Genomic DNA, 26,505 nt, shown 5'->3' on the forward strand with positions numbered 1-26,505 from the left:
ATTCAATAACATCGGTGGGTTCAGACATCCTCTTAAAATCATTATACTTGTGTATTAACATTTACAATATTTACATATCTTGAATTCCTTCTTTTTAAAATTTTTTTGAAACTTTTTCTTTAAGTTTATTTATTTATTTTGAGAGGGGGAGAGAGAGCATGTGGGAGTAGCGGGGGGGGGGGGGGGGGGAGGGGGAGTGGTGGGGAAGAGAGAGAGAATCCTAAGCAGGATCTCCACCGGTATAGCATGGAGCCCAGTGCGGGGCTCGAACTCTCAAACTGTGAGATCATGACCTGAGCCGAAATCAGGATTCGGATGCTTTACCAACTGAGCCACCCAAGTGCCCCTGAATTCCTTCTTGTTTCACAATCACTGGCTTATAGGATGTTCCTTCTCATTTCTTTCTTTTTCTTTTTTTCTTTTTTTTCTTTTCTTTTTTTTTTTTTTTTTTTTTTGGCTATATGGGAAACTTGATTGATTAATCATGCTCAACAGTTGCAGTGTAAAAGTGTTAATTAGTGATTCATTATTGGGGTTATTATACAGGATAGTTAAAATGCTACTTTTAAGAAACATATTTCTTACATTGTGTGTGTCTGTGAGTCTGCGGAAGATCACTTTTATTCAGTGCTTTACAGCGATTACTTTGCTCAAAATTCTTCTGATCTTTTGCAGCCAACTCAATGGGTGTGAACATAGATTACAGGTCTTCCAACCTTAATTTGTGCATTAAATTTTATGTGCTGCTATATCTCTCAAAGCTGAAAAGGAAGGAAGGAAAAAGGTACTGGAAATATTCATTTTTTCCTTCACTAACCTAAATTTTGCTTATGAAAGCTCATCTTGTGGTTGTGAATATATGGAGATGGGTGGGTAGGTGGAAATGTGCCTTTTTGAAACTGTAAGATTTCATCATTGTATCATTCATATTGTATACATATTGTGTATACAAATGTAGCATTGTAAATGTAGCAGAACTTCAGTAGCATTTTTTTAGGAGTCTGTATAAATCACTGTCACAGTTGGTGTGAGCATTGTATTTTACTATAAAACTATAGCGCAGTTCTATAGTAAAATCCAAGTGAACATTTTAAATTTGTTTTTTATGAAAGAAGAAAACATAATTGCTCTTACTCCCAGGCTTCATGCTTTTATGGTTTAATTCTATGCATTTCTAGATCTGGCAAATATGTCTGAAGTTAAGCTGAGTTGGTCTCAGGACAATAAGAAAAAAACATTTCCTTACATCTCATCTCACTGTTGGTCATACACACACAACATGTAAAAAGGAACATCATTAAAAACAAAAGAAATCTGATTTATAGTAGCATCTCTGAGCAAAAATATCCTGAAGTTCACAAAAATATCCTGAAGTTCGCTTATAATATAAGCGTGATAAAAGTTACAGCTAATGTTTTAGGTATTCCTTTTCTCAAAAGCAGTGTTTTATCATCTTGGTGTTGCCCCAATCTTGTGAGGTCTCCAAGAATCAAAAACCATCATCATCATCATCATCATCATCATCATCATCATCAAGTGTCCAACAAGTGGATGTGGAGATGATGCATTCATATAACTTTGATTTCTCAGAATCAGCTAAGGCATGAGTTCTTTGGAGCTGACTCTCATACCTTTAACTACCTTGGGCTCAAAACTGTGTCATCTCCCCAGGTTGTTAATTTGTTGTGTGACAAAATAGAAAACTAACTCAGGAGTCCTCAGTGTGGGCCATGTCAGAATATTCTAAGTTTCCTAGGCTCATGAAATAGTACAAAGTGCAAAAACTATCTTAAACTAAAATAGTGCCACTGATCCAATGTCCAAGTTTATTTTCTTCCTCTTAAAAAAAATGCTTAGCACAGTACTGTAAAACAAATGATTATATTTGTTTTTTTTAATATGAAATTTCTTGTCAAATTGGTTTCCATACAACACCCAGTGCTCATCCCAACAAGTGCCCTCCTCAATACCCATCACCCGCCCTCTCCTCCCTCCCACACTCCATCAACCCTCAGTTTGTTCTCAGTTTTTAAGAGTCTGTTATGTTTTGGCTCCCTCCCTCTCTAACCTTTTTTTTTTCCTTCCCCTCCCCCATGCAAATGTTTATATTTGTTACAAAACAGTCTATCTAAATATTTAATGGTGTATTTAACTTCCAATCCTGCAAAACTTTAGGCAGTGAGAATAAGATTTTATTCCTTGGGCTCATGCCAGTGTGGCATATTACATGGCAGGAGGAAACTAAGACTTTAAATAATGTTGATAATTTATATGCTGAGAATTGAGAAAGGACGTGGGACCACTGGAACTTGATTAAATTAATGTAAAGGAGTTCATCTGAAATATCACTGTTTCTATCAAGAAAGACTATAAACTTATTAGGAATTAATTCCACGTGGAAAGCACACAAACACACAAATCCATTTGCCTGTACAAAATAGTATAAAAATGAAAAGAATCCTAGCTCACAGGAGACACTTGAAACATTCCATTACTTCATTTTTAAGTTTTGCCTTCTTGGAGAATATCAAATAATGCCCTTTTCTTCAAAGTTAATTTTGTCTGACATATTTTGCATAGTATTTGACTGGTATACTCTGCCTCCCCATTCTTCTGTTGAAAACCGTTCTGTGAGTATATGTAAATTTTAGATGTGTTTCTAATAAACAACCTGTGGTAAGATTTCACATTTTTATCCTGTGCGACGAAGCTGTGTGCTTTTCAGTCTGTGGTGATGAATTTGCCCTCCCTTACCCAGAGTCTCATGTAGCCTCCATCTGGATGACTGACTGGCCTGATATTGGAGTCTGTATTCAGGGAGAAATAGGCTCTTTACACCAACATGTGAAATTCATCATCGCCAACGTGTAAATCTGATAAAAGCCTGACATTGTAGACATAATCCAAGGCCCTCCTTTGTATGGATCTCGCTGACCCAAGGAAGCTACTGATGCACAGCTTTAGGCAAAAGGTATTCCTTAAAAAATATTCCAGGGCCTTTGATAGCACAGATGCAAGTATAACTGTTGAAATCTGAACAAATACACCACCATTATCAGGGTTTAGTTGTTGAAATGGTATATCCTCTGTTTGTCCTTTAATATTTGACAACGCAACCCGTAAAAAAATGGAAGTGCATTGGCTTCCAAGTCTTGCAAGTTCTTTTTCTTTCTAAAGTATTAGCCAGCATCTGGAAAGCTGAAATTGCCTTTAATGAAAAAGGGGTCTGAAATTAACATCTATGAAATCGAAGCAAAATATGTAGTTCCTATGCTACGTAGGAACATAAAAGTATGGAGATAGGGAGTGATACCACATTTGGTTGATTCTAAGACTTATTTTTAAGTTGGCAAACTGATGAATCCTGTATGGAATACTACATATAGTAAAGAGGACTTGTGAAAAATTAAATTTTGTGGAAAATAAGCAGTCACTACTTTTGACTGCCTGGAGTCTAGTTTTATTATTGAAATGTAAGAAATCCTCTCCTGACCTCACATTTTGGATAATCAGATTTGCCACACTAGTGAAATCACCATTTGCAGCTCAAATTCTGCCTGGCGTATTACAGCACACAGCATCCTTCAGAACATGAAGTAAAGTAAAGCCGTGTCAAGTGCAACACACTGAGTGTCACCTTGAGCCTTTCTTGCTCTTTCCACGTGGGATTCATTTCCTATGCTGTTCGGCTGCTGCATTACTTCAGTGTAGTTTCCAGTTTTACCTTCAGCTGAGCTTGGAGAGTTGAGAGTGACAAGTTGGTATTGTTCCCGGACTCAAATTATGATATTTAGGATATTAAGTTGTATCCTTTCTGCTCTGACTATAAAATATGAAATTGGGACAGGTGAATTTACTTGATTAGAGTATTATTAGACTAATTTGTGAGTTGAGCCAATTGGCTTTATACCGGTAAAAACTATTTCATACCCCTAATCATGCCAATTCAGTAAAGGGCATGGAGCTTAGGGCTTAATACAGATCCTGAGAGGGTGGTACAAAGTCATGGGGATTTAAAGAGGAATTCAAAATGTATGTACTATAGACAGGAATATAATACTCTTCTAAAACCGGATACATTGGAATTAAAAGTTCAGGTAAGGGTATTGCAATTTAAGAATTCATATGTCTTTCTTAAGACTTTTATGTTATATAGCATTGAGATTAAACCCTCATTTCCTGACTTCTCTTTCTCTCTTCTCTTACTGAAGATCAGTCACATCACACTTACACAATACCAATTCTGAGTCTGAATATGATATATGTTAATTTCCTTAACAGTGAAATGGATTTAATAGCATCTACTTGTTGGCTTTGTTGTGAGAAATAAATCAGAAAATGCATATAATTCTGCAAAGGATGCCTTGCACATAACTAGGGTTCAAGAAATAATATTGCCCTAGTGTTCCTCCAGGTAATTCCCTTATCATCTTGTATATGCTGTCAGAAACTTCCATTACTCTGCAACATTCTAGCTCATATCTTGAAGAAAATCTGTCACAAGTCAAATTAGATAAGATTTATGTTGTATATCATCGACATATTCACAATGATAGAAGCATTTCACTTGGGAATGTTGTTGAAAATTCTTGTATACTGTATCAATTTAGCATATTATAAAAGTTGCCCATCCTTTTGACTCAAGCATATAAATAAGCTATTTTTATTAATGCCAAGATTATCAGGTGTTTTTTTTATTGTGCTGAGACCACATCTTGCTCTTATCTAATAATCTAAACAATAATTTTGATTTTATAAAATTTGAGCTACCTACCTCTTTATTAACAAAGTAGTAGTACCCAAATGTTCAAATAGGTAACAACAACCTTATTATATTATTCATATTTTAAATGACATAGCTCGGGGCGCCTGGGTGGCTCAGTCGGTTGAGCGGCCGACTTTGGCTTAGGTCATGATCTCACGGTCCATGAGTTCGAGCCCCGCGTCGGGCTCTGTGCTGACAGTTCAGAGCCTGGAGCCTGTTTCAGATTCTGTGTCTCCCTCTCTCTGACCCTCCCCCGTTCATGCTCTGTCTCTCTCTGTCTCAAAAATAAAGAAACGTTAAAAAAATTAAAAATAAATAAATAAATGACATAGTTCAAATGAAACTCTGCTAACAAAAACAAAAAATGCCTCTTAAAAATAATTTAAATGCATCAAAACTCATGAATTAAATCAAGTATACACAAGTGAACGTAAATACATCTTTATTCTTTAAACACATTGAAAGATAAGGGAAGAATTTTATGAGATTAAAAAAAAAACAGAAATGAGTGATTCATTTATTATTGCTAAGTTCAGCTAGTACTTTGTAAAAATTAAGGTAAAAGTATATACCATGAGGTGAAAAACAAAGTCATATTTTGAAAAATGGTATAAACAGGTCTTGTTATTCATATAATGACCCTTTATTCATGTAAAGATTCTGAGATAATGTTTGAATAGATTTGCTTAAGCAAACGAACAGTAGTGAAATATCCTAGAATTAAGGCTATTTTATTATAGAGAATCAATAGAGTTTATAGGGGAATTATGGCAAATAAAGACTCTGAAATACATTGATAAAAGACAAAATACTTATACTCCTTTGACTTTCTCCACATGTTTTTGGAAACTTATGCCACCAATATAATTAATACTTCAAGTATTTAATTGAACAGTATGTTAGACATGAATACTGTTGTAAATTAGACAAACCACAACAGTGAATCTTGAAGGATAAATGCCTTACTGTGGCTGATGAAGGGAGGCTGGACAGCTAGAAATATTAAGGAACATAAAATCTTAAAGATATGACTTTTCCATAACTTTCAAATTAGCATGTGATAGCCTCCTGAAGCTCTGAATCCTACAATAGCTTAGTGTATCTGGAAAAAACACTGGTTTTTCACCTTCTCTTTGGCATTACTGTCATTAGAGACTCCAGAAGCAATGGTTTTGCTTTCCTCATCATTTGTTTGGGTCTCATACTTTGTAAATTAGATATGTTCATGGAACTGGTCAGAATATACCCTTATCTCTTGCTGACAAGGCTGTCATTATCTTACAGGGGATGTTTCATCAATTAAAATATCTTCTATGAATGGAAATATTGAGTACTTTGGAACCTCTGATATAAAAGGGTCTGCTAAATGATGAGGCTCACAGGACCTAATGTTTTTGTTGTTAATTGTTACAGTGTGTTTTCAGAAGGAATTTTCTAGACCCAAACATCAAGTATTAATTGCTCTTTCTCCACATAAGTCCCTGTGGTTGATTGTTACATTAATGAGTCCAGTAAATCATGACGTTTGGCATCTGTGCCCTTGTCAAGTCTCTTCCTACACAGGCTTTGGCTTGGCCTGTCATACTTTGGCTGATGGGACATATGCAAATATGATCAAAAAGCTATGGCTCACATCTTGGGAATGTTGCCAACCTCTTATCATGTAAAGAAAGGTCAGCATGTTTTAAGGATGAGAGAACACATGAAGAGAGAGACCTAGCCATTCTATCTAAGCCAGTTCTTAGTCAACCTAAGTTGACTAAGTCACGTGAATGAGCATAGGCAAGACCAGTAGAAGAACCTCTTACCCAACCTCCTGAACTATGAAAAATAATACATTATTATTGTATTTATTTATTTATTTATATATTCATTTATTTATTTATTTATTTCAAAAGAGAGACAGCGTGATCAGGGGAGGGGCAGAGAGATGGGGGAAGGACAGAGGATCCAAAGCAGGCTTCACATTGACATCAGCGAGCCTGATGCAGGACTCAAACTCACCAACCACAAGATCGTGACCCAAGCTGAAGTCAGATGCTCAACCAACTGAGCCACCCAGGTACCCCTTAAATTTTTAAGTTTTAGGGTGGGTTGTTGTAAACTAACAGATAACACATACAGAAATTAGTAGATAGAAAACGGTTTCTACTTTAAGAAAAACCTAGAATGTATGACATAAGCTTTGAGACTAGGCATATATGGATATGGCTAGGGGTATATGGCTGGAATAAGTGGCAGGTAAGCTGCTGGCAGAAGCTGGAGGAATGGCAGACAAATTTTAGTGGCTGCTGATAAAAACGTTGTGGAAACTGCTATTGGAAGTGTGAAAAACAGTGATCTGTGTTTTTTTTTTTTCATCATAAAACAATTGCATGACTGTCCCTGTAGTTCCAACAGAATGATGAAATGGCAGTTGACTTCTTTGTGTGTAATAAGATATGGTAAGAGACAAACTTAGAAAGGATAGTTCAGTTTGCAAATGGAATTTAGAAAAAATGTGTATTCAAGTCTTCCTGTGTAGAGGAAAATAGAAAGGTTTTACATTTCCAATCTCTCCAGCCAGAGTTATTTCTCTAGCCAACAGATTCTCAAAGAAAGAAATAGCTTTTGGGAGAAAGTCATATCAGAGATGTTGTCTGCAAAAGCCTTCATTAAGACCTCAGAAAGATTGAAGGTGGTGCCCAGTGGGCTCTCAGTACAACTAGACAAAAAACTGTTTCTAGGAATGTTAAGGGTGTTGTTCCATGGCACTTTGTCATTCCATGCAAAGAAGAGAAACATCTGTCTGAAAAAGAATTATTGATGTGGCATTAGGGACATGGAGTAAGTTTCGTTTAGATTCATAGAATACCCAAAGAGAATCAGCTTAGATTAAAAGGGACTGAGTTAGTTCAAAATGAAAAAAGCATCTGGACACAAACATTCTATGGGAAGGAAGCCGACTGGAAAAACTATTCAGCTATTCAAAAAATTTCAAACATAGGCCATTTCCTATGGAAAAGGAAAGACCTCCCTGAGGAGAGAACCAAGGAGGAGAAGGTTTGATGAGAACCACTCCTGTAGAACAGACCTAGACTCTAATCAAGGAAAGTACCGGGCTCTGAATGGAAGCTCTCACAACATGTGTCCACAGCTGGATTTTAGAATTTTCATGGACCTGAACTTGCTTTGTGCCTCTCATTGCTCCTCTATTTGTCATCTGTAAATAGGGACAATTTTATTTCCTTCTAAGACTATTCAAGTTATCTATTTCATCTTGGGTGAGTTTTGGTAGTTTGTGGGTTTTGAATAATTGGTCAACTGGGCAATATTATCTAAATTGTCAAATTGATGTGCATAGTTGCTGAGAGCATTCTTTTATAGTTGTTTTAATATCTTGAGGTGGTAATGATATCTTCTCTTTCATTGTTGATATTGATAATTAGCTTATTTTTTTTCTTTTTTTTTTAATCAGTCTTGCTTAGAAGGTTATCAATCATATTGATTCTTTTCAAAGAACCAGCTTTTGGTTTTACTGATTTTCACTATTGATTTCCTGTATCCTCTTTTATTGATTTCTGCTCTTCACCTTCTTGTTTTCTTCCTTTGGCTCGCTCTGGAATAACTTTGCTCTTCTTTTTCTAGTTGCTTCTGGTAGGAGCTTAAATTACTGATTTGAGACTTTTTTTTCCTAAAGAAGGATTTAATGCTGCAATTTCCCTTTGCATGCCACAAATTTTGATACGTTATATATTTACTCAGTTCAAACTATTTCCTAATTTCCCTTGAAAATTACTTTTTGGCTCATGGGTTATTTAGAAGTATATCGATTAATTTCCAAGTACTTGAAGACTTTCCTGTTACCTTTCTATTGTTGATTTCTTGTTTAATTCCTTTCTGGCCAGAAAAATGCATGATTTCAATTTTCAAAAATTTGTAACACTTATTTTATGATCTAAATACTATATATATTGAAGAATTTTCCATGTGCACTTAAAAGATGTAAGCTATTAAATTGCAATCAAGATGGCAGAGAGCGTGGAGACCCTCAGTTTGTCTCGTCCCTGAAACGCAGCTAGATAAGCACCAAACTATTTTGCACACCTAGGAAATTGATCTGAGGATTAACACAACAATTTGCATAACTTGGGCCACAGAACTGGGAAGGTACATGGTGCAGAGAGGTGAACTGGAGGAGAGAAAAGCCACGGAGGGTAGGGAGCTGTTTTTGCAGAGGAAGGACAGAGAAAGGGGGACAGTGTGACTAATCAGGAGACTGCAGGAAAAATCTCCCCTGAAAGTAGTTGAAGAGAGAGAGAAAGAGTGATAACACTCTTAGGGGACTGAACAAGAAATCTGTTCCCCAAAACCACTGACAGGAAGAGAGGAGAGGGTTTCAGTACCACCAGGATTCTATAAACAGTGGAGGCCAGAGTGTGAAGTTCCGGAACCCAGTGCCCAGCAGTGCTCTGGTGAGGAAGTAGGGCAAATCCCCAGGAGCAGTCAGCGTGGTCTGAGGCGACCATGTGCCACACGATGATAGTTGGTTCCCCTGTTTGGAGAGCATTTAGTAGAAACCATACAGCCTCCTCACAGGTAAAGGTCCCAGTGGACTCTGGAGAATAGCCACGTTTGCTGGTATTGGGACAAAGATGCCAGAGTAAAGTGAAACCTGGTGCCAGCTATGTTTGTGATTTGCCATAATCTCTTAACTTCTGCTGCTGCACTGCTGCACAAAAAATAGAAAAGGAAGGAAAACCTTCAAACTCATTATGGGAGGCCAGCATTACCTTGATTCTAAAACCAGACAAAGACCCCCGCTAAAAAAGGAGAACTACAGACCAATTTCCCTGATTCACATGGATGCAAAAATTCTCAACAAGATACTAGCGAACTAGATCCAGCAGTATGTCAAAAGAATTATTCACCACAATCAAGTGGGGTTTATCCCCGTGATGCCAGGCTGGTTCAGTATCTGCAAATCAATCAATGTGATACATCACATTAATAAAAAAAGGATGATGGGGCACCTGGGTGGCTCAGTTGGTTGGGCGTCCGACTTCGGCTCAAGTCATGATCTCACAGTCCGTGAGTTCGGGCCCCATGTCGGGCTCTGTGCTGACAGCTCAGAGTCTGGACCCTGCTTTGGATTATGTGTCTCCTTCTCTCTCTGCCCCTCCTCTGCTCATGCTGTGTCTCACTCTGTCTCAAAAATAAATAAAACCATTAAAAATTGCTTTAAAAATAGAAAAAAAATAAAGGATGAGAATCACATTATCCTTTTGATAGATGCAGAAAAGGCATTTGACAAAATATAGCATCATTTCTTGATAAAACTCTCAAGAAAATAGGGATAGGAGGATCATACTTCAAGATCATAAAGGCCATATACAGAAGTCCCACCGCTAATATCATCCTCAAGGGGGAAAAACTTAGAGCTTTCTCCCTAAGGTCAGGAACATGACATAGATGTCCACCCTCACCACTGTTATTCAGCGTGGTGTTGGAAATCCTAGTCTCAGTAATCAGACAACACAAAGAAATAAAAGGCATCCAAATTGGCAAGGAGGGAATCAAACTTTGACCCTTCATAGATGACATGATACTCTATGTGGACAAACCAAAAGACTCCACCAAAAACTGTTAGAACTGATCCATGAATTCAGCAAAGTCACAGGATATAAAATCAATTGGTTGCATTTCTATATACCAATAATGAAGCAGCAGAAAGAGAAATCCAGGAATCAATCCCATTTACATTTGTACCAAGAAACATAAAATACCTAGGAATAAACCTAACCAAAGAAGTAAAAAATCTGTATGCTTAAAATATAGAAAGCTTATGAAAGAAATTGAAGAAGACACAAAAAAATGGAAAAAACATTCCATGCTCATGAATTGGAAGAACAAATATTGTTAAAATGTTGATACTATCCAAAGTAATCTACATATTTAATGCAATCTCTAACAAAATAGTACCAGCGTTCTTCACAAAGCTAGAACAAGCAATCCTAAAATTTGTATGGAACCACAAAAAACCCTGAATAGCCAAATAATGTTGAAAAAGGAAATCAAAGCTGGAGGCATCACAATTCCGGACTTCAAGCTGTATTACAAAGCTGTAATCATCAAGACAGTATGGTACTGGCACGAGAAGAGACATATAGATCAATGGAACAGAATATACAACCCAGATATGGACCCACAAACATATGTCCAACTGATTTCTGACAAAGCAGTAAAGAATATCCAATGGAAAAAAGACAGTCTCTTCAACAAATGGTGTTGGGAAAACTGGACAGCGACAGGCAGAAAAATGAACCTGGACCATTTTCTTACACCATACACAAAAATAAATTCAAAATGGATGAAAGACCTATACATAAGACAGGAAGCCATCAAAATCCTAGAGGAGAAAACAGGTAACAATCTCTTTGACCTTGGCCACATCAACTTCTTTCTTGACATGTCTCCAGAGGGAAGGGAAACCAAAGCAAAAATGAAATATGGGGACCTCATCAAAATAAAAACCTTCTGCACAGTGAATGTAATAATCAGCAAGTATAAAAGGTAATTTATGGAATAGGAGAAGATATTTGCAAATGACATATCAGATAAAGGATTAGTGTCCAAAATTTATAAAGAACTTAATCAAACTCAACACCAAAACACAAATAATCCAATGTAGTAATGGGCAAAAGACATACATAGACACATTTCCAAAGGAGACATCCAGTGGGCTAACAGAAACATGAAAAAATGCTCAACATCACTCATCATCAGGAAATACAAATCAAAGCCACAATGAGATAACACCTGACACCTGTCAGAATGGCTAAAATTAACAACTCAGGCAACAACAGATGTTGGAGAGGATGTGGAGAAAGAGGATCTCTTTTGCATTGCTGGTGGGAATGCAAGCTGGTGCAGCCACTCTGGAAAACCGTATGGAGGTTCCTCAAAAAATTAACAATAGAACTACCCTACAACCCAGCAATTACACTACTAGGCATTTATCCAAAGGATACAGGAGTGCTGATTCAAAGGGGCACATGTGCCCCAATGTTTATAGCAGTACTATGGATAATAGCCAAAGTATGGAAAGAGCCCAAATGTCTACATACATACATATTGTATACATACACATTCATACATATTGGGCTAATGGATAAAGGGTAGTCCATTAGCCCAATATGTAATACACACACACACACACACACACAAACACATATATACATATATATATATATATATATATATATATATATATATATATATATATACTTACAGTGGAATATTACTCAGTAATCAAAAAGAATGAAATCTTGCCATTTGCAACAAGTGGATGGAACTAGAGTACATTATGCTAAGCAAAATAAGTCCATGAGAGAAAGACAAATATACGATTTCACTCATATATGGAATTTAAGATACAAAACAGATGAACACAAGGGAAGGGAAGCAAAAATAATATACAAACAGAGAGGGGGACAAACCATAAGAGACTCCTAAATAGGGAGAACAAACTGAGGGTTGCTGGGGGGTGTTGGGTGAGGGATGGGCTAAATGGGCAAAGGGCATTAAGGAGGACATTTGTTGGAATAATCACTGGGTGTCATAAGTAAGTGATGAATCACTAAATTCTATTCCTGAAATCATTATTGCACCATATGTTAACTAACCTGGATTTAAATAATAAAGAAAAGGATGCATGCTATTATTGGGCGGAGTAAGTTCTATACAGTCTGTAGTTAAATTCTTTGGTTAATAGTGTTGTTTAATTTTTTGTAACAAATTTTTTGTAAAAAATTAATCTCTCTCCAGAGATTCTGTTTCTCTGGAGAACCCCAATTAATACAAGATTCTGTTTCTTTGCTGAACATTTCTATTTTCTTGTTGTTTACAGGACTTCTCACAATTGCTTGCTGTAAGATAATTCCAACATCTCTGATCATGTTGGTATTACCATCGGTTCATTTTCTTTTCCCATATGAGTTGAGATTTTCCTGGTTATTTGTTTTCTAATTTTGCATTGTATTCTGAACATTTTTAGTATTATGAGAGTTTGGGTCTTATTTAAATCCTGTGGAGAATGTTGATATTTTTTTAAAGCAAGTAGTTGAATTGGTTGAGTTCAGGTCACAATTCCCAATCTTCCCTCTGTAGACTTTAGTTCCAATGTCAGTTACAATCCAGTTTTTGAATTCTTTGCAGTGCTTTTTGCAGTGCTATTTGGACCTATCTAATATGTGTTCCACTCACATATTAGTCGATCTTGGACCTGAGTAGTAGCATATCATTATTTCAGCTCCTAAAATTTTTGACATGTGAAGTAGAATCAGATCATATTCATAGTTTAAGGGTGGGCCCAAGAGTTCATAATTTATGAGGTTGCTTTTCTGAGTTCTTCCCTCTCCATAATCTTTCTGGTCTTTCTGGTTCCCTAGAGCTCCTAATGTTGGTCCTCCAACTCCGTATTACCCTGCTCTGCTGTATACTTCTGCAACTTTATGTGCAACCAGAGTCAGTTCCCAGGACAGAGGAAAAAGTGGTGAAGATTGGGCTCCCCTCTTGTTATGGAAGCATCCACTGAATAGGGAGCACATTTTTATTCCCTCAAGGTTTTAGCTCCTGCAGTTCCCTGTTTCTGGTTGTGTCTCATCACCATGGAATTACTTAGGGGATGGAGTGTGAGAGAACAGAAGAAAAAAATAGAAAAGGTGAGATTTCCATACTCTCTCTGAGTCTTACATGCTTCTTTTTCCTGCTTTTTGTACCAGAACTCATGGGCTTCTATTTGCTCTCTAATGTCTACTTCATTTGTTCAGGGAAACTGAGTTTGGGTGTAATGGTATAACCACCATTTGATTTATTCATACTTGAATTCTGATCATCTTCCCTTATCCACTTGCTATCATTTACATTTCAGATTTCTCAAATAGCTGTTCCACACAATCTGCCCAGGTTTAATAGTTATGTTCAGTGAGAGAGACACTCTCATTCCACTTTTTCCAGAAAAAGAACTCCATTCCTCTCTTGGAAGGGAAGTGTTTATTGCAGTCATCCCTATCTCACTATTACACATTGAGCTAATGGAAGCAAATAACTTGTCTTTTTGTTCAGATGTCTCAATAAAGAAGAGTGGCATGTGGGGATCCTCAATCACACCTATAACAGAAACATATGATGAAATTCTGGACTCTAAGCCCAATGCAATGACTGGATAAGACTTTGGAGTCTTGATAGAGAGTAAATGTATTTTGACTATGGAAGGGACATGGGCCTCTGGAGGCTGCAATAGTCATGAATATATACTACTCAGAGCTTCTACTATGGGAAGCATAGTTAAATAATGGCTCTAGGTATTGCCTTTTTGGATCCTTCACTGCTTTCATGCTGAGGCCACACTTCTCATGCTGACCTCAGGAGTAGTAATGGAGGCCCATTCCAGACAGCCTCAAGATACCTCTGATGTGCACCTTTGGCTCAAAGCTCCCCATTGGCCTAGATGAAACTTTCTTAGAACTACCTTGAGCCTCAACCTCCTCCTACTGAATCCTCTTTCTTACTTCTCTCACAGAGGAAGGGGTGACCTGAATCACAGTCTGAAGGTGCTCCATGCCTTCTCTGCGTATCTCCCACTCTATCTTTCACAGACATTTTCTCTAATAAATCTAATGTCTGTCTAATCCCATCTTGGAAATTGCTTATCTGAAGCCAGAAAGTAACACAGGACCCAAGGATAAATTGATTGTTACTTGATGTAGCATGATTGTTACCTGATGTATCATGTCTCTCAGTATCCACTCCCTAGTGTAGTCCCCCATAGTCAGCATTCTTCAGTGAAACAGACCAAAAGGATATATACTTTATATATTTATTTTATTTTGAGAACTTAAAATTTGCAAAGGTGAATCCACAGCTGGATACATTCTGGAGGTAATGCCTTCTAGTTGTGCAGTGTGTGTGTGTGTGTGTGTGTGTGCACATGTGCACATTCATGCACACGGAAAGCTTTATACAGAAATATCCTAAGAGAGTTTAGAGAGATTCTAATCATTTTCTTAGGGTTTTACCCATGAAAAAATTATAATGGCCTCAAAATGAATTTTATTTATTTCAGAGAACCAAGATTAAAAGATAAGATTATCTTTTAAAACTGACAAGATCCAGTATAAAGCGGTTGACAAAAATTTTTAATATCCTTTCCATGTGCTATATGACAGGAGATTTTACATCTTGTGATAATTTGCTAAAGAGAATTTGCCTTGCAAAGTTCAAATGGGGAAGTCCTTCACTGTTTTTCACTGAGAAAATTGCAATTACTAAAGTCATTTTTTTTACTTCACTTAGCATTTAATTAGTAAAAAGAAAGATGTTCAAAGAGTCAATGGCTTCTAATATTGAGATTCCATAGGAAACAAAACATACTAAGTTCTAGAGCAACTAGCATTACTAGAACTAATCTTGCCAGCGTGTTGAGCGATTGCGGCTGTTTGTAGCCCTATTTCCAGAAGGCAGCCTTCAGCACATACTTGTCCAAGATTTCCTACTGAATCATGAGCTTGAATATACACATACTACAAACTTCTGTGATATTTCACTTGATAACTTTTTTAAAGTTTATTTTTTTGAGAGAGAGATGAGAGAGAGAGAGAGAGGGTGCAGGGGAGGGGCAGAGAGAGAGAGAAAGAGAGAGAGAGAATCCCAAGCAGACTCTGTGCTGTCAGCAAAGAGCCCTATGCAGGGCTGGAGCTCATGAACCATGAGATCATGACCTGAGCCGAGGTCAAGAATCAGACACTTAACTGACTGAGCCACCCAGGTGCCCCACTTGAAAATTTTTATAGTTTTTAAACAATAGTGACTTAATTAGTGCCAACTAATCTAAAAGATATTTGCAGACATGACTGACAGTTTGGGGATAAATCTGCACTTTGTAGAAGTCAAGGAACCCAGAAGAGTCTGTTAGCCTTGGAGGTTTTGCCTATTGCAATAGAGCTATGATGTGTGGTGCTCCACTTGCTTCCCATCTGTAGGTGGCATTTAGTTGTGAAAGTGAAATGGACTATACTCATGAGACCTTATCATACTTCTCTTCTACTGACCACTATATGCCAAGGACATGGCTATAAACAAAATGGAAGTTAAACTAGTTCATTTTATTCTGGTCTAGCATATTAACTCTTCAAGTATTACTGTATCTTTAAGTGCAAATGAACATAAGTATAATATGATTGATCGTATAGCTATACAGTGTTAACTCAGCAATGGGAGAGAACAGTGGCAGAGTATTCCAAAATATAATATTTCAAATGACCTTTACATTTTGCTATGTGATTTCTGTCTTTGGACACAACTAGATATAGCACAGTTGACTTCAGTGGGAATGGAAAGGGCTAGAACAAACCACTAAAGTATAGAAGTCAGTAATAGGAGAGGTGGAGAGGAGGATGATATGGAGAACTTTCCAAAAGGTATACTATACCATTCTGAGGGTCTAGCAATAAATGCTTAGGCCACTCATATTGTGGTATAGGTTGGAAGCAGCATTAGTAGCATTAATACTCTGCAGAAAGACATAACCCAGTGACAGGTGTCCAGGAACAGATTAGAAAACAATTGGTTTCATGGAATCGTGCTGGCCAGGAGCAGATCCTCAGATGCTGAGTTAAGGTTCAGGCATGAGATGTCAGCAGCTAAGGTAGCAAAGATTGGCTGGAACTTCTATAGGCATTGCCTTGCTAAAATGGGGCAGATACCATGTAGTATATCAGATTCAATAGATGCCATCGCAAGTTTGAGTCTCTGTGGCCATCTGTAGCTTAAGCCAACCAGATAACCACAGTCTCTGGGACATGTTTCATCCTAAAAACCTGCACATATGGAGTTCACAGTGTCTGAACTGTTGTTCAGAACATGCAGCAGTCACATATTGCTGATATTTACAGTTGCAGCAACTGATTTCATACAGAATATGATTCTGTTAGTTCCTGGACTCTCGGAGCATCCATCTAACTCACACATTTTCAGTCAATGTTCATTGTGTAAGTTTCCCACCTGTCTAAATACTCTATCATATTTTCATCCCTGTAATGCTCTGAATCATCTTGTTCGTAATGTAGCCCACACCATTCACCATTAGCCACCCCGAGGCCCTATGCCACCCTAACCCTTCTCCTATATCTCTGAAACTGTCTCTCTGTTTAAGTAAGCTCTCCTATATCTTTCAGGTTTTTTCTGATCTTATGCTTGATTTTCCAGCTTGGCCGATGCATGCATTGAGGTGGTGGGTACTTTTTCTCTCATGTCTCACAGAACTCAGAGTTAATATATGGGATTGGTGCCAAGGAATACAAGGCTGGTTTAGCATTTGAAAATCAATGTAATTCACTATGTTATCAAAGTAAAAAATAAAAATGAAACAATCATCTCAATAGATGCAGAAAATGAATTTAACAAAAATTCAACAACAATATCATAAAATTCTTGGCAAACTAGGAATAGAATGAGCTTTTCTCAACCTGGTATGGACCACAAGAAAAAATCAATAGCCAGCATCATACTTCATGGTGAGAGACTTAATGCTTTTCCCCTGAGATCAGCAATAAGATAGGATGTCTGCACTTATCACTTCTATTAGGCATTGTGTTGAAGGTTCTAATCAGTGTTATTCATAGACATCAGGATCATCTACACAGGAAACCTGATGGAATCTACAAAAAGCAATTCACTAATAAGTGTGTTCAGCAAGTTTGTGGGATACAATATCATAATAGAAAAATTGATTCTACTTCCATATACTAGGAATAATCAGAAATTGAAATTAAAAATGAAATTGAAAATAGTATTAAAAATACAAAATACCTTGGGATAAATCTAATAAAAGATGTGTAAGATCTGAAAACTACAAAATATTGCTGAGAGAAATTTTAAAAGACTGAAGTAAATGAAGAGATATGCTTTGTTCATGGATTGGAAGACTCAATATTACTAAAATGACAATTCCTCCCAAAGTGATCTATAGATTCAACACAATCCAGACAAAAATTTCAGTAGGCCTTTTCTTATAAATCAATAAAGTGATTCTAAAATTCATATAGAAATGCAAATAATCAAGAATAGCCAAAACAGTTTTGAAAAAGAAAAAGAAAATGGAGACTTACAGTACTTAATTTCAAGCCAAAGTAATCAAAAAATACGGTATTGACATAAGTATTAGACAAATAAATCAACAGAACAAAAGAGAAAGTCCAGAAATAGACCCACGCAAATATAGTGATTGACTTTCAATAAAGGTGCAAAGGAGAGTCAGTAGAGAGAGTGTTGTCTTTTCACCACGTGATGCTGGGACAATTAGGAGTATATATAGAATCATGGAAGTAAAACAGCTCAAATGCAGACTGATCCATGTGTACTCTCTGGGGGAATGAAAGGCCATGAGCAGCATTGCCATCTTCAACATGATTTTGAGAAATCATGAACAACTCTTGGGAAACTTCCAAACAAATCAAGAGCAAAACAAAACAAAGCAGTCGTATAGCAAATGCTAGTTATGTTCCTGGAAAATTTAGTATATATTAAAACTATGCAAAATGATTTATGTTTATATATAAGATGAAATTAGGCTCAGATAATTAGAATAGTGGCTAGTGCATAATGTACATTCAATAAAAGTTATTGAACAAATTGAAGAAAGTCTGCTTTCTGACTTTAACTTCTTGAGACACCCCTTCCACTTGAAACTTTATCAAAAACTGTGAAGGATAATTGTGAGATGTTTCAAATCACATTCATTTATTTAGAGATATATTTTACTCTGGGAAATTCAGTTCTTCAGACTTATCTTTCCTACAGTATATAAACTGTAGGTGAATGATTGCCAGTCCTGAGCCATAGCTTTGGATTAATCTTCCTGCAGAAAAATCTGCCCTTTACCCTGCGGAGAAATACCATTTCTCCCTTCCATTTAAAGACAGTACATTTCAAAATAATAGGAAACCTTCTTAACAGTAAGATGTATAGCTTTATTAAATTTGATTTATTATTTTTCACTATAATTATTTTATTAACATGTTGACCAGAGTGCCCTCAGCCTTTTCCTACTATAGGCCATGGTCAGTGGCAAGTTGTTCAGAGACCTACTGCAGGAAGTAAGCCAGAATCATTAACAAATCTCACTGTGTCACAAATAAAATTTGCCCTTGAATATCAACTGTTTCAACTTTCATATTAGCTATAGTGATTTTGATTACCTTAGTCCCCATCCTGAAACATGTTTGAGGACTAATTTCACTATTTCTCTACTATTTCAGTACAACTGCCAAATTTGATCAAACAAAATGCACAAAAATCCAGAAAAATAAATTTTATTGTTGAGCAATTGCATCTTAAGGGGGTACCACCAATTCTGAAACTACCACAAGCACCCAGTGAAACCTGGAAACTCCCCACAACATGAAGTAACTAATCCACACCCAGGCTGTGGAGTGGTGCATGTGCTCTGGATGTATTTTTCCACAAGATCCAACATTGATACAAGGTTGCAAAACACAACATTTTTTTTTCTTTTTTTTCCCCCAGTTTTATTTAGAAATAATTGACAAATATCACCGTGTAAGTTAAGACATACAGCTTGATGGTTTGAAATGATTACCACAATAGGTTCAGGTAGCATCATCTTCTCATAGAAATAAATGAAAAGAAACTAAAGAAAAAAGGAAAAAAAAACTCTTTTCTCCTTGTAGTCAAAACTCCTTGAATTTACTCTCTTAACTTTCCTATATATGATACAGCAGTGTTAAGTATAGTCATCATGTTGTACTTATTTATCTTATAACTGGAAATTTGTACCTACAGATCACCTTTCTCCAATTTCCCCACCCCACATGGTCCACCCCAGATAACCACAAGTCTGATATCTTTTTCTATTATTAGTTTGAATTTTTTTCTTTTAGAGTCCACATGTATGTGAAAACATACAGTATTTGTCTTTCTCTGTGTGATTTATTTCATTTAGCATAATGTCTTCAAGTTCCATCCATGTTTCACAAATGATAGGATTTACTAAATTTTTTTTTATGGTTGAATGATATTCTATTCTATTCTATTCTATTCTATTCTATTCTATTCTTATATTGTATATTGTATTCTAAGATATATACCACATCTTCTTTGTTCATTCATCCATTGATGGGCACTTAAGCTGCTTCTGTGTCTTATCTATTGTGATTAATGCTGTTATGAACATAGGGGTGCAGATATCCTTTTCAGTTAGTGTTTTCATTTTCTTTGGATGCATTCCCAGAAGAGGAATTGGCTGGATCATATGGTAGTTCTGTTTTTAACTTTTTGAGGATTATCCTTACTGTTTTCCATATGGCTGTACCAATTTACAATCCCACCAGCTGTGCCCAAGGGTTTCTTTTTCTCCATGCATGCCAGCATTTGTTATCTCTTGTCTTTTTCATGATGGCCATTCTAACAGGTGTGAATTGATATCTCAATGTGGCTTTAATTTGCATTTGCCATATTACTGATGATGTTGAACATCTTTTCATGAACCTATTAGCCTTTTCTGTATCTTCTTTGGAGAAATATCTATTCATGTCCTTTGCCTGCACTTTAATGGGATTAATTGGTTTTCTTTTCTTCTATCTTTTCTTTATTCTCCTTTTCTTTTTCTGCTATTGAGTTGTATGAGTTCTTTATAGATCTTGGGTATTAACCTCTTATTAATAGGTATATAGTTTATATGTAGTTTATATATAGTTTATAGATATATAGTTTGCAAATATTTTTTCCCCCATTCCATAGGTTGTCTTTTTACTTTGTTGAGGGTTTCTTTTGCTGTGAAAAAGTTTTTAGTTTGATGCAGTCCCACTTGTTTATTTTTTTATTTTGTTTCTTGTGATTTAGGTATCCAAAAAATCATTACTAAGACCTATGTCAAGGAGTTTTTTTTTATTCCTATGTTTTCTTCTAGGAGTGTCATGATTTCAGGTTTTACATTTAAGTCTTTAATCTATGTTGAGTGAATTTTTGTGAGTGATGCAAGATAAGGGTCCAGTTTCATTCTTTTACATTCTTTTACATTCTTTACATTCTTTTACATCCTTTTCCAATTAGCCCCACACCATTTATTGAAGACTGTTTTTCCTCCATTGAGTACTTTTAGCTCCTTTGTCAAGTATTAGTTGACCATAGATGCTTACCTGGGCTCTTGATTCTTTTCTCAATGTGTCTGTTTTTATGCCAGTACTACACTGTTTTGATGACTTCAACTTTATAGTATAGCTTGAAATCAGAAAATATGATACGTCCTGCTCTGTTCTTTTTTTTCAGGATTTCTTTGGTTATTTGGGTTCTTTTGTGGTTCCATACAAATTTTGGGAGGGTTTTTTCTACTCCTGTAAAATATGCCATTGAAATCCTGATAGGGATTTTATTGAATATATAGATGACTTTTGGTAATATTGACATTTTAACAATAGTAATTCTTCCAATCCATTAACATGGCATACCTTTCTATTTATTCGTGTCTTTGTGAATTTCTTTCATCAATGTCTTGCAGTTTTCAGAGTAGACAACGTTCATCTACGTAACTAAATTTATTTCTAAGTATTCTTTTGTTTTTGATGCTCTTGTAAAGGGTATCAACTTCTTCACTTCTTTTTCAGAAATTTCGTTGTCAGTGTATAGAGACAGTACTGATTTTGCATGTTAATTTTGTATCCAGCAACATCACTGAATTTATTGATTAGACCTAACAGTTTTTGGTTGAGTCTTTAGGATTTTCTTTGTATAAAATTATGTCATATGAAAATAGAGACAATTTTACTCTTTCTTTCCAATTCTGATACCTTTCTTTCTTTCTTTCTTTTTTATTTTTTTCCCTAATTGTTCGAGCTGGGACTTCCAGTCCCTTGTTGAATAGGAGTGGTGAGAATGGGCACCCTTGTCTTATTCCTGATCTGAGAGGGAAAGCTTTCAAACTTTTACCTTTGAGTATTATATTATCTGTGAGGTTGTCATACATGGCTTTTATTATGCTGAGACATGTTCCTTCTGTGCCTAATTTGTTAAGAGTTTTTAGCATGAATGGATGTTGAATTTTATCAAATGTTTTTTCTGCATCTATTGAGATGATTATACAATTATTTTCTTTAATTCTATTAATGTGATGTATTACACTGATTTACTCGTATATGTTGAACCATGCTTGCACCCCCGAAACAACTTGATCATGAAGTAGGAGCCCCTTAATGTACTGCTGAATTCAGTTGGCTAGTATTCTATTGAAATTTTTAATACTTTTTATCCTCTCTCGTAATATTGGCCTATAGTTTTCTTTTCTTTTCTAGTAGTGTTTTGTTCTGGTTTTAGTATCAGGATAACATTAGCCATGTAAAATGATTTTGGGAGTGTTCCCTCCTCTGAGATTTTTTGGAAGAGTATGAGAAAGATTGGTGTTAAATTTTTAAATGTTGGGAAAATTCATCCGTGAAGCCATTTGGTCCTGGGCTTTTCTTTGTCGAGAGATTTTTTTATTACTGATTTAATCTCCTTACTAGTAATTGGTCTATTCATAATTTTTATTGCTTCCTTATTAAGTCTTGATAGGTTGTATGTTTCTAAGAATTTTTCAGTTTCTTTTAAGTTGTTCCATTTTTTTGCATATAATTGTTCATAATAGCCTCTTATGATACTTTATATTTCTGTGGTATCCGTTGTAATGTCTCCTTTCTCATATAATTCTGCTAATTTTCATCCTTGCTGTTTTTTCCTTGATTAGTCTAGCTAAGGGTTTTTCACTTTTGTTTATCTTTTCAAAGAACCAATTCTTAGTTTTGTTAATCTTTTGTATTGTTTTTTTCATTCTTTATTTCACTTATTTATGCCCTAATATTTATTATTTTCTTTTTTGTAACTATGGGCTTAGTTTGTTCTTTTTTTTTTTTTCTAGTTCATTAAGGTTTAGAGTCAGGTGTTTTATTTGGGCTCTTTCTTGTTTCTTAAATTGCTATGAACTTCCCTCTTAGAACTGTTTTTATGGCATCCTGCAAGTTCTGGTGTGTTGTGTTTCCATTTTTGCTTACTCAAACTTTTACAATTTCTTATTTATTTGTGTATGTATGTATTTATTTATTTATATTTCATTTCACCTTTAATTTCTTCTTTGATCTATTGGTTGTTCAGGAGAGTGTTGTTTAACTTCCATGTGTTTGGGATTCTCCAGTTTTCCTCTTTTTATTAATTTCTAGTTTATGCCATTGTGACCAGAAAAAATATTTAGTATGATATCAATCTTTTTGAGTTTTTTAAGACTTTTTTTGTGTCTTAACATATGGTCTATCCTAGATAATGTTCCATGTGTACTTAGAACAATGTGTATTCTACTTTTGTTGGATAGAATGTTTTATATATACTTGTTAGGTCCATTTGGTTCATAATGTTGTTCAAATCTGTTTTTTTCTTATGGATTCTCTGCCTAGATGACCTATCCATTTTTGAGAATGGAGTATTAATGTGTCCAACTATTGTGTTACTGTTTTTTTTTTAACTCTGTTAGTTTTTTCTATATATATTTAGCTGCTCCAATGTTGGGCACATAAATATGTCAATTGTTATATCTTATTGATGTACTGACAATTTTATCATTATATAGTGACCATCTTTGTCTCTTTTTATCATTTTTAAAGTCTATTTTGTTTCAGTATAGCTACCCCTGCTGTTTTTTGTTATTATTGTTATTACGGTTTGCTTGAAATATCTTTTTTCATTCCTTTACTCTCAGTCTATGTTTTTATGCTCTATTTTGGGGCAAGGAGCTGTTCAAACTCTGAGGATAGGAATGGGGGGCAGGAGGGTAAGGTATGTCCATTTTTTTTTGACAAGAGTTTTACAGGGTTTACTGGCTGGTTTGTTTTTCCTAAGTGAGGCTATAGGGTGGTCTCCATGGTTGCCTGGATTTTCTGATCAGGTTTACTGGATGGTCAGGACTGGGTTACTATATTCAGTAGTACATGGAGCCATTCATTAGATTCCTTTTCCAGACAGGGAACAGGATAGGACCCATGGCCTGTACAGCTCATTATTTGGGGACTTGAATCAGGCCAAAATGTTTACTGAATTCCCTGGTCAAGTGAGACCACCAGTTTTGTTCTGCAGATGGGAGAAACCTTGGGCTATGCTCTACGGGCTGTGAAGCTTCCTTTGTGCTCAGGTTAGGCTTCCCGATTGGACAGGTTGAAGACTGTATTCAGTGATGAACAGGGCTACAAATTAGTTTCCCTGCCTCATCATAGAAGGAAAAGCAGCTCTAAAGCCAACAAAGCTCTTTGTTTTCTTAATTCACGCTGACCTGCATCCCAAGTTCCCTGATTGAACAGGCCCATTAGTTTTGTTCTGCAAACTATCAGCTGAAGCATAATATATTTATTTTTTATAAACCTTCCATTTTCCAACAAGAATTTAGGTGACTTACAAGGGCTTTTATTTGTGAAAATGTTTGATGGAAGTTAATTAAGAGTATTAAGTGACTGGAAGTCTCAAAAATCCTGGAGTAGACAATTATTCCCCATGCATCATCTGCTGGGTAATATGGGATTTTTCTTGTTTCTAAAAGATAAATATAAAAAAAGGTTGCATCCTAAAAGTTTTCACATTAGAGAAAAACTTCCATTTTTCTCCTTCATGTATCAGTTTTTAATTTCCACTAATATTTTTATATTATTTGGTCAATTAGCTGTCAGAATTTTTTAGAGGTAAAGAAAGCTACATGTTTCTGATTCTGATGGGTACTGGACTCAATGTTACATGCAAATAAGTTTGAGCTAATAGATCTTTGCATTTTACACTTTGCTGAAGAGCATAGAATGTAATTAGGTCTCCCTTTTATATGGTTGCAGCTTGTCCCTTTAGTAAATCAATTGTCTTTGCTACTCACTTATGTCATTTTCTCTACTGTCTTCAGTGTTTCTTTCCAACCTAGAGTGAGACATTTACTCTAGCTTTGATGAAATACAAGAAGTGGAACTTGTTGGTCAAAACGTTGGACAAAACAGATGGAGAAGCAAAGAAGTATGTGACATAAAACATGCAGAAATTTGGATCTCTCCAATTAATCATGGTTCACAGCTGACAAAAAAGGTGACAATAATTGATGTAACCCTTTGAGAAACAATCTGGAACTTCAGCACCATGGGAAATCTTGTTCAGCTTTGCTCAGCTACTACTGAATTAATGTGTGTTACAAATTGCTACTCAGAGGGGCACTTCATAAAGTCAGAGTTTCTGGAACAAATTCCACACCATGAGGCATCCCAGAAATCATTCATTTTTCTTCTGGTTTCTCACCACTCAGTGTTGTGTCACCTACTGTAACAAGCACAGTCCACAGATAAAAGATGAGAGTACCAATTTATCTGCAGTGCGTTTTGCCAATGTAGGTAGTCTCCATAACTCACTTCGATTCCTAGGAGGGTTATATGTTGTTAGCTTGAAATGTCTAAACTAGTTGTCTGTTTGGTAAAATGCAATGCTATACGCATGCCCTTTACTGGCTCTGCAGCTATAGGATGTGTACTGCCCAATCTTTTACATGTAGCTTCAGTGTAAGTGACTTCCCCTCAAAAGATGATGTAACTATTTGACCAGGCATTTTTCTCCTCATAAAAGATGGGAGCTTACACAATGGCAATACTTCCAAGTTCCACGCCTGAATAAGACAGTGTGATACAGATCTCCAGAGCAAGCACAAATGTAAAAAACTGGAACCACTGGAGTTGTAAGAATATATTATGATTTTTATTCATAGTTGATTCTTAACTAGAAAAAAGAAAAAGCCTCGTCATTTTGCAATATAAACATAGACACTCGTCTCCTTACTGAGTCCATATACTAGAAGGTCACATGTCACACAAAGCAAATGAGGTGAGAGTTCCACAATGTGGAAAGATTGATTGTGATATTCTCATTCACTCAGTGCATTCAGCAGCTCACCAGGCATTGCAGTTAAACAGACTGATGGATTGTCATCTTGTTATGATCACTGTACTTCACAAAATAAACAGATGCTTTAAAAAAAACTCTTTAAGTAAATCATGGATTACCAATAATACCAATAATGCAAGTAGAAGCAGCCAAGAAGGAGCTAGTAATACTGATAACTGTGCCTACTATCATCTCTTTGCAGACCACATTACAAGATAAGAACAATGATTACCTAATTAGATCTTCTGAGATAATAGTCAAAGTAATTTGAAATTGTCAAGGAGACTACTTGAAATCAGAATTTTTTCATCTCTTATCATTAATTATAGTTAATAGATTAAAGCTCAGATACTGCATTTCAAATTTAACTCTTTAAGATACATAGTTGTATATATTTTATAAGGTATTTAATAGTATAGTAGGATATGCATGTTTTTGGTGAAGGAATGTATATTTATTGAGGATATGTATTCCAAAATTTTAGAGATCAACTGCATATTCAAATATAAGCAATTTTTTTTAGTATTCCAAATAAGTAAAGTGTAGTCAAGTATGAAGGATTGGTGAGATTTTAAGTATTCAAAGTATTTAGCTCTAAACTTCTATTTATTTCAATAACAATTCAAACTTAACTTCAGTAATAACATGTGTTTTCTTTTTTTTCCATCTTGAACACCTAAAAGGCTATATAAATAGCCAATAAGACCCTTAATAAAATTCAAAAAGGTATATTCACAGGCAGTGGGTCTTAACATTAACTTAAT

General features: G+C 35.8%; 1 long non-coding RNA gene across 1 annotated transcript; it reads left to right on the forward strand.

The window, feature by feature from the left end:
- Positions 1–209: 209 nt before the first annotated feature.
- Positions 210–26,157, forward strand: LOC128776552 (uncharacterized). Its single transcript, XR_008421704.1, has 3 exons — positions 210–4,414; positions 6,664–6,827; positions 24,723–26,157. It is a non-coding gene; the product is annotated as an uncharacterized LOC128776552 (long non-coding RNA).
- Positions 26,158–26,505: the final 348 nt, after the last annotated feature.

The sequence above is a fragment of the Panthera pardus genome, unplaced genomic scaffold (assembly GCF_024362965.1).
Source record: "Panthera pardus isolate Hobbes unplaced genomic scaffold, ASM2436296v1 HiC_scaffold_13, whole genome shotgun sequence".
In the NCBI taxonomy this organism is placed as follows: Eukaryota; Metazoa; Chordata; class Mammalia; order Carnivora; family Felidae; genus Panthera; species Panthera pardus.